The sequence below is a fragment of the Choloepus didactylus genome, chromosome X (assembly GCF_015220235.1).
Source record: "Choloepus didactylus isolate mChoDid1 chromosome X, mChoDid1.pri, whole genome shotgun sequence".
NCBI classification, from domain to species: domain Eukaryota; kingdom Metazoa; phylum Chordata; class Mammalia; order Pilosa; family Megalonychidae; genus Choloepus; species Choloepus didactylus.
In genome coordinates, this window is record NC_051334.1 from 180,226,884 (window position 1) to 180,234,901 (window position 8,018).

Sequence of the window (8,018 nt, forward strand, 5' to 3'; positions counted from 1 at the left end):
AATCAAGAGAAAATCTTTGTTACTGGGCACACAATGCATAAAGATGTAATTTGTGAAATGAACAACATAAAAGGTTTGGAGGGATATAGGTACTGTGTATGCACAGGCTATTGAAGTCAAGTGGGAATCAACACAAACTAAATTGTAATAGATATACTATGCTAATTGTAATCACTGTGGAAACCATAAAGAAAATATCTTAAAAATTCTAAACAAGAGGAAAGGATAAGTGATTCAACATAGCTCATTTTAAAAGATTATCTAAATCAAAAGGAAGGCAGTAGTTCTTCTTGCTCGCTCATGCTAATAATGGGCGGTAGCTGCTGAGTGGGACGCAGATAATCACTGCCTGCATGGGGAAAGTCTCCCCTGCCTCTCCCTTTCCACTCACCAACAGTGCCTGTGCTTGCCAGCATGTCCATGGTGCCACCCAATTGCTCGTGGATCAGCTGGCCCCAAGGGGCCATCCAGTTCAGCAACAAGTACATCCAGCAGACCAAGCCCCTCACCCTGGAGCACACTATAAACCTGTACCCTCTTCGCTATTATATTTTTTGTACAAAAGAGACCCTGTATGGGAAAGACAGCTCTGTTGTAGCCAGATTTCAGTGCATGAAGGAGGAATTGGATAAAATTGGAATGAGGAGTACTCTAGAAGGAGTTCTGATTGTACATGAGCACCAGCTGCCCCATGTGTTACTGCCACAACTGGGAAAAACTTTCTTCAAATTACCTGGTGGTGAACTTAACCCAGGAGAACATGAAGTTGAAGGACTAAAATGCTTAATGACAGAGATACTGTGTCATCAAGATGGAGTCCTGCAAGACTGGGTCACTGATTGCATTGGTAACTGGTGGAGACCAAATTTTGAACCTCCTCAGTATCCATATATTCCTGCACATATTACAAAGCCTAAGGAACACAAGTTATTTCTGGTTTAACTTCAAGAGAAATCCTTGTTTTCAGTCCCTAAAAATTACAAGCTGGTAGCTCCACCATTGTTTGAATTATATGACAATGCACCAGTATATGGGTCCATCATATCTAGTCTCCCTCAGCTTTTGAGCAGATTCAAGCAACTGAATTTCTGCACAGTGGAGAGCTAAAAGGAGCCATCTCTGTGAGCATAGCTATACAGTGTAGAGGAATAAATATAGTATAAAAAAGTTTTTTTGGTTTTATCTCTTTCTCAATCCCTAAGTTGTCCCTATTTTCTATTGTTTGAATAGTAAAGTTAATAGGAAGAACTAGATAATGATGTAAACAAATGTGATAATTTAACTCATTTTGGTTCTACTCATACATTGTTGTACAACAATAAGCAAAGTGGACTTCCGAAAAAATGAAGGCAGTAATGGAGGAAAGAACAGACAAAAAAAAAGACATAAAATAGACACAAAGCAATTAGAAAAATGGCAGATAAAAATCTTGCCTTATCAGGTATTTTTCTAAATGTAAATGGACTAAACTCTTCAATTAAAAGGCAGAGATTGGCAGAATACATAAAGAAACATAATCCAACTATATTCTGTTTACAAGAGACACATCTAGATCATTAGATAGAAAAAGGTAGATAATGAATGGATGGAAAAATATATAAATTTTAAAACAATGAAATTATAAAAAGTAACCCCTCTAACCACAGTAGAATGAACCTAGAAATCAATAACAAAAGGAAACTTGAGGAATAACAAATATGTGGAAATTAAACAGCACCCTCTTAAATAACCAATGCATTAAAGAAGAAATTATAAGGGACATTAGAAAATACATAGAGACATATGAAAACAAAGACACAACATATGAAAACTTATGGGATATGGTGAAGGCAGCACTCAGCAGGAAATTTATTGCTATGAATGCCTATATTAAAAAGGACACAAGATCTCAAAATAATAGCTTAATTTTACATCTTGAGGAGCTAAGCAAACTGAAAGTTAGCAGAAGGAAGAAAATAAGGTTAGAGTGGAGATAAAAGAAATAGAGAATAGAAAAACAATTGAGGGAATAACTAAAACAAAAATAAAATTGACAAGCATTTAGCAAGACTAAGAAAGAAAAAAAGAGAAAAGATGCAATAACTAAAATCAGAAAGGAAAATGGTGATATCACTACTGACCTTACAGAAATAGAAAGGATTATAAGAGAATATTATGAATAGTTGCACACCAACAAACTAGATAATCTCAAAGAAATGGAAAAATTCCTATGAATACATCAGTTACACAAATTGACTCAACAAATTTATAACAAGTACAGAGTTTGAATCAACAATCAAAAACTTCCCAAAAAAGAAAAATCCAGGACTAGATGGCTTCAGTAGTGAATGCTATCAAACAATCATAGAAGTATTACTAGTTTTTCTCAAGCTCTGTCCAAGAAATGTTCCATTAGGAACATGTCCTAATTCACTCTATGAGGACAGAATTACTCTGATACCAAAGCCTGGTAAAGACGCCACAAGAAAAGACAACTACAGACCAATTTTCCTTATGAATTCAGATGCAAAATCCTTAACAAAATATTAGCAAACCAAATTGAAGAGCATGTTAAAAAGATTATACACCATGACCAAGTTGGATTTGTCCCAGGAATTCAGGGGTAGTTCAACAAACAAAAACAATCAATGTAATGCACTACATAAACAGAATGAAGGGGGAAAAACATGATTATCTCAACAGATCCAGAAGAATTTTCAACAAAATCCAGCACCCTTTCTTGATGAAAACACTCATAGAAGTAGGAATGAAGGGAAGTTTCTCAACATAATAAAGGCCATTTATGAAAAAACAGCTAACATCATACTTAATGGTGAAAGACTTAAAGCTTTCCCTCTAAGATCAGGAACCAGACAAGGATGACCACTTTCACCACTGCTATTCGATATTGTACTAGGCAGTCTTACCAGAGCAATTGCATACGAAAGAGAAGTAAAATGTATCCAAATTAGAATGGGTGAAGTAAAACTAGCTCTATTTGCAGATGACATGGTCATATACATAGAAAACCCAAAGAAATCCACAAGAAAATTGTTAGAGTTAATAAATGAATTCAGCAATGTTACAGGGTAAATGATAAAAACACACACAAAAAAACAATTGTTTTCCTATATACTAGCAATGAACAATCCAAATAGGGGATTAATAAAACAATTCCACTTGCAATAGTATCTGTTCCAGTTTGCTAATGCTACCATTATACAAAATACCAGAAATGGATTGGCTTTTATAAAGGGGGATTATTTGGTTACACAGTTACAGTCTTAAGGCCATAAAGTGTCCAAGGTAAGGCACCAATAGGGTACCTTCACTGAAGGATGGCCATTGGCATCCGGAAAACCTCTGTTAACTCGGAAGGCATGTGGCTGGCATCCGCTTGCTCCCTGGTTATGTTTCAAAATGGCGTTCTCCAAAATGTTGCTCTTGTGGCATTTTGTCCTCTCTTAGCTGCAGCTCCTCCTCAAAATGTCACTCTCAGTTGCTCTGCAAAATGTAACTCACAGCTGCACTGAGTTCTTTCTGTTTGTCAGCTCATTTATATGGCTCCAGTGATTTAATTCAGACCCACCCTGAATGGATGGGGTAACACCTCCACGGAAATTATCCAATCAAAGTCACCACCCACAATTGGGTGGGTCATATCTCCATGGAAACATCCTATCAAAAGGTTCCAACCTAATCAACAATAATACATTGGCCCCCACAAGATTGCATCAAAGATAATGGCATTTTGGGGGACATAATACATCCAAACCAGCACAGTATCTAAAAGAATAAAATACCTAGGAATAAATCTAACTAAGTCTACAAAATCTTGTATACTGAAAATTACCATAGAAAGAAATTAAAAACCTAAATAAACGGCAAGGCATCCAATATTCATGAATTGGAGAAGTTAATATTGTTAATGTGCCAATATTACTTAAAGCAATATACAAACTCAATGCAATTCCTACTAAAATTCCAGCAGCCTTTTTCACAGAAATGGAAAAACCAATCCTCAAATTTACATGGAACTGAAAGGGGCCCTGAATGACCAAAATAATCTTGAAAGAGAACAGGGTTGGAGGACTTACACTTCCCAACTCCAAATTGTATTACAAAGTAACTTATTAAAAGAATGGGGCCCTGGCACAAAGACAGACAAATAGATCACTGGAAAAGAATTGAAAGTCCAGAAATAGACACATACTTCTCTAGCCAATTGTTTTTTTTTTGCTTTTTGTTCATTTTTTAAAAAATTCAGTTTATTGAGATATATGCAATCATCCTCAGTGTATGATCAACTTTTTTCAGTACCATCTTATACTTGTGCATTCATCACTGCAATGAATTTTTTAACATTTTCATAACTCCAAAAAAAAAAAATAAAAATAAGAATAAAAAATAAAAGTAAAAAAGAACACCCAAAATATCCCACCCCCCTCATCCCCCCATTCTCTTATTTTTATTCAATTTCATTGATACACATTCACATACCATACAATCACCTAATATGTAAAATCAGTTGTACACAGTACCATTATATAGTTATGCATTCATCACCAAAAGTAACTTTTGAACATTTTCATTACTGCAAAAAAATTAAGAATAAGAATAAAAATTAAAGTGAAAAAAGAACAACAAAAACATCCCATGCCCCCATCTCTCCCTATTATGCATTTACTTTTTGTCTCCACTCTTCTACTAATCTATCCATGCACTGGATATAGGGAGTGTGAGCCACAAGATTTTCACAATCACATGGTCACACAGTATAAACTATATAGTTATACAACTGTCATCAATAGTCAAGGATACTGGGTTGCAGTTCAACAGTTTCAGGTATTTCCTTCTAGCTATTCCAACACACTAAAGACTAAAATGTCCCCTCGACTCCATTTGAAATCTCTCAGCCACTGAAACTTTATTTTGTTTCATTTCTCTTCCCCCTTTGGACAAGAAGACTTTCTCAAACCCACGATGCTGGGTCCAGGCTTAGCCCCTGGAGTCATGTCCCAACAATGCCAGGGAGATTTACACCCCTGGGAGTCATGTCCCACATGTAGGGGAGGAGGGCAGTGAGTTTACCTGCCGAGATGGTTAGAAAGAGATGGCCAATTGATTTTTGACAAGGGTGCCAAGTACATGCAGTGGGGAAAGAATACTCTTCAAAAAATGGTGTTGGGAAAACTGGATATCTACTTGCTTAAGAATAATGTTAACCCTACCTCACACCATATACAAAAATCAACTCAAAATGTATCAAGTACCAAAATGGAAGAGCTAAAACTATAAAACAAAGATAAAAATAGAGGCAAATCTTCATGACCTGGGATTTTGCAATGGGTTCTTAATATGGCATCTAAAGCAGGAGCAACTAAAGAAACAATAGAGAAATTTTATTTAATCACAATAAAAAATTATGTGCATCAAAGAAAATTATTAAGAAAGTGAAAAGACAACCTACAGAATAGGAGAAAATTGTTTCAAACCATGTAATGGATAAGGGTTTAATATTGAGGGTATTTACATATAAACAAATGTCACAACTCAACAAGAAAAAGACAAACAGCCCAACTAAAAAATGGGCAAAGGACTTGAATAGACATTTCTCCAAAGAAGATATACAGAAGTCAAAAAATAATATGAAAATATGCTCAACATCATTAACCATTAGGGACATGCAAATTAAAAGCATAAATACCATTTCACACCTACAAGGATGACTATTATTTTTTAAAAATGTAAAATAACAAGTCTTGGAGAAGATTCAGAGAAATTGGACCTCTAGTGCATTGTTGGTGGAAATGTAAAATGTAGCCACAGTGGAAAGCAATAGGGTGGTTCCTCAAAAACTTAAATATATAATTACCATTTGACCCAGCATGCCACTTCTATGTATATAGCCAAAGAAAGTGAAAACAGGGTCACAAAGAGATAGTTTATAGCAGAATTATTCACAATAGACAAAAACTGGAAATAACCCAAATGTCCATCAACAAATGAGTAGGTAAACATATTGTGGTAAATACACACAATGGAACATTATTTGACCATAAGAAAAAAGAAAGATATGAGACATGCTGCAACATGGAATAACTTTAAATTCAGTTTTATTGAGATATACTTGCATACCATCTAATCATCCACTGTGTACAATTGTTCACAGTACCATCATATAGTTGTCTTCATCACCACAACCAATTTTTGAACATTTTCATTACTCCAAAAAAATAAAAGTAAGAACAAAAATGCAAGTGAAAATGAATACCTGAAACATTCCATCCCCCATTCCACCCTATTTTTCGATTAATTTTTGTCCCCATTTTTGTACTCATCTGTCCATACACTGGATAAAGGGAGTGAGCCACAAGGTATTCACAATCACACAGTCACACCATGTAAGCTACATAGTTATACACTCCTCTTCAAGAATCAAGGCTACTGGATTGCAGTTCAACAGTTTCAAGTACTTCCTTCTAGCTATTCCAATACACTAAAAACTACAAAGGGATATCTATACTGTGCATAAGAATAACCTCCAGAATGACCCCTCAACTCCATTTGAAATCTCTCAGCCACTGAAACTTTATTTTGTTTCATTTCTCTTCCCCCTTTTGGTCCAGAAGGCTTCCTTAATCCCACAATGCTGGGTCCAGGCTGATCCCTGGGACTCATGTCCCATGTTGCCAGGGAGATTTACACCCCTGGGACTCATGTCCCACATAGTTGGGGGGAAGGCAATGAGTCCATCTGCCAAGTTGGCTTAGAGAGAGAGGCCACATCTAAACAACAAAAGAGATTCTCTGGGGGTGACTCTTAGGCACAGTTATATGTAGGCTCAGCCTCTGTTTTGCAGTAACAAGCTTCATAAGGGCAAGCCCCAAGATCAAGGGCTCAGCCTACTAAATTGGTGGTCCTCATCGCCTATGAGAATATCAGTAATTCCACAGGTGGGGAAGTTTAATGTTTCCGCATTTTTACACAGTTCCTCAGGTGGGCCATGCAAATACATTTTTATTCCCTGCCTAAATTCCTTTGGGATGTATCAGGGTGTCACACTAATCTGTACAAACCTATCAGATCCCACTTCCTATTATAAGTTCTGTGTAATTATGGTGTTTGAATAAACTGAGCATACACATTAAATTATTTAGTGTGCTACAGAAAACCTAGATTGTGAACCAAATAAACATTTCTTCCCTTGGGTTTCACACAGAAGCTGAGGTTTTAAAACACAGTCAATATCATTCTTTACCTTTTGGCCTGATTTGCCTTCATCCTACTAGATCTGCTTCATTCATATCTCTAATTGAAGTCTGAACTGTTTTTCAGCTTTTTAAACAGTTGCTGTATGAGGTAATACTGCCATTCATAGCTGCAGAATTCTAGCTCTGAGTCTCAAGTGTCACACAGATATCAAAAGTTCCAGAGACTGACCAGGTTATACACAGAGAGTTCAGCATCTCAGAATTTAGAGATAACCATTACAACTCAGGAATAGATGTGACTGCTATAAGAGCTTACAGTCTAGGGACCTTTACGATAAGTGCTCCACCGATAACCTGTGCTCTAAGATTCCATTCTCAGCATTTATACATTATTGTTAGTCCATGTTACTGAGGCTTTATAATGTTTGTCTATTTGTTTCTGGCTTATTTTACTCAAAATGCTATCCTCAAGAGCCATTCATCTAATTGCATGTCTCACAACTTCATTCCTTCTTGCAGCTGCTCAGTATTCTATTGTATGCTTACATCACAGTTCACCATCTCTTCATCAGTCGATGTTCCCTTAAGTCACCTCCATCCATTACAAATCATGAATACTGCCTCCATAAACACTACTGTGCAAATGGACATTCATGTCCCTGCTCTCAGTTCTTTCAAGTATATACCCAATAATGAGGTTGAAGGACCTTATGGCACCCACATAATTAGCTTCTTCTGGAACAACCACACTGTCCGCCAGATAGGCTGTGCCATTCTAATCCCTGACCAACAGTGAATAGGTACATCCCTCTCTCCACATTTTCC

At 36.4% G+C, this 8,018-nt stretch overlaps 1 pseudogene; it reads left to right on the forward strand.

Moving 5' to 3' along the window:
* The first annotated feature begins 414 nt into the window (after positions 1 to 414).
* On the forward strand, positions 415 to 1,107 carry LOC119522499 (annotated as a pseudogene).
* Positions 1,108 to 8,018: the final 6,911 nt, after the last annotated feature.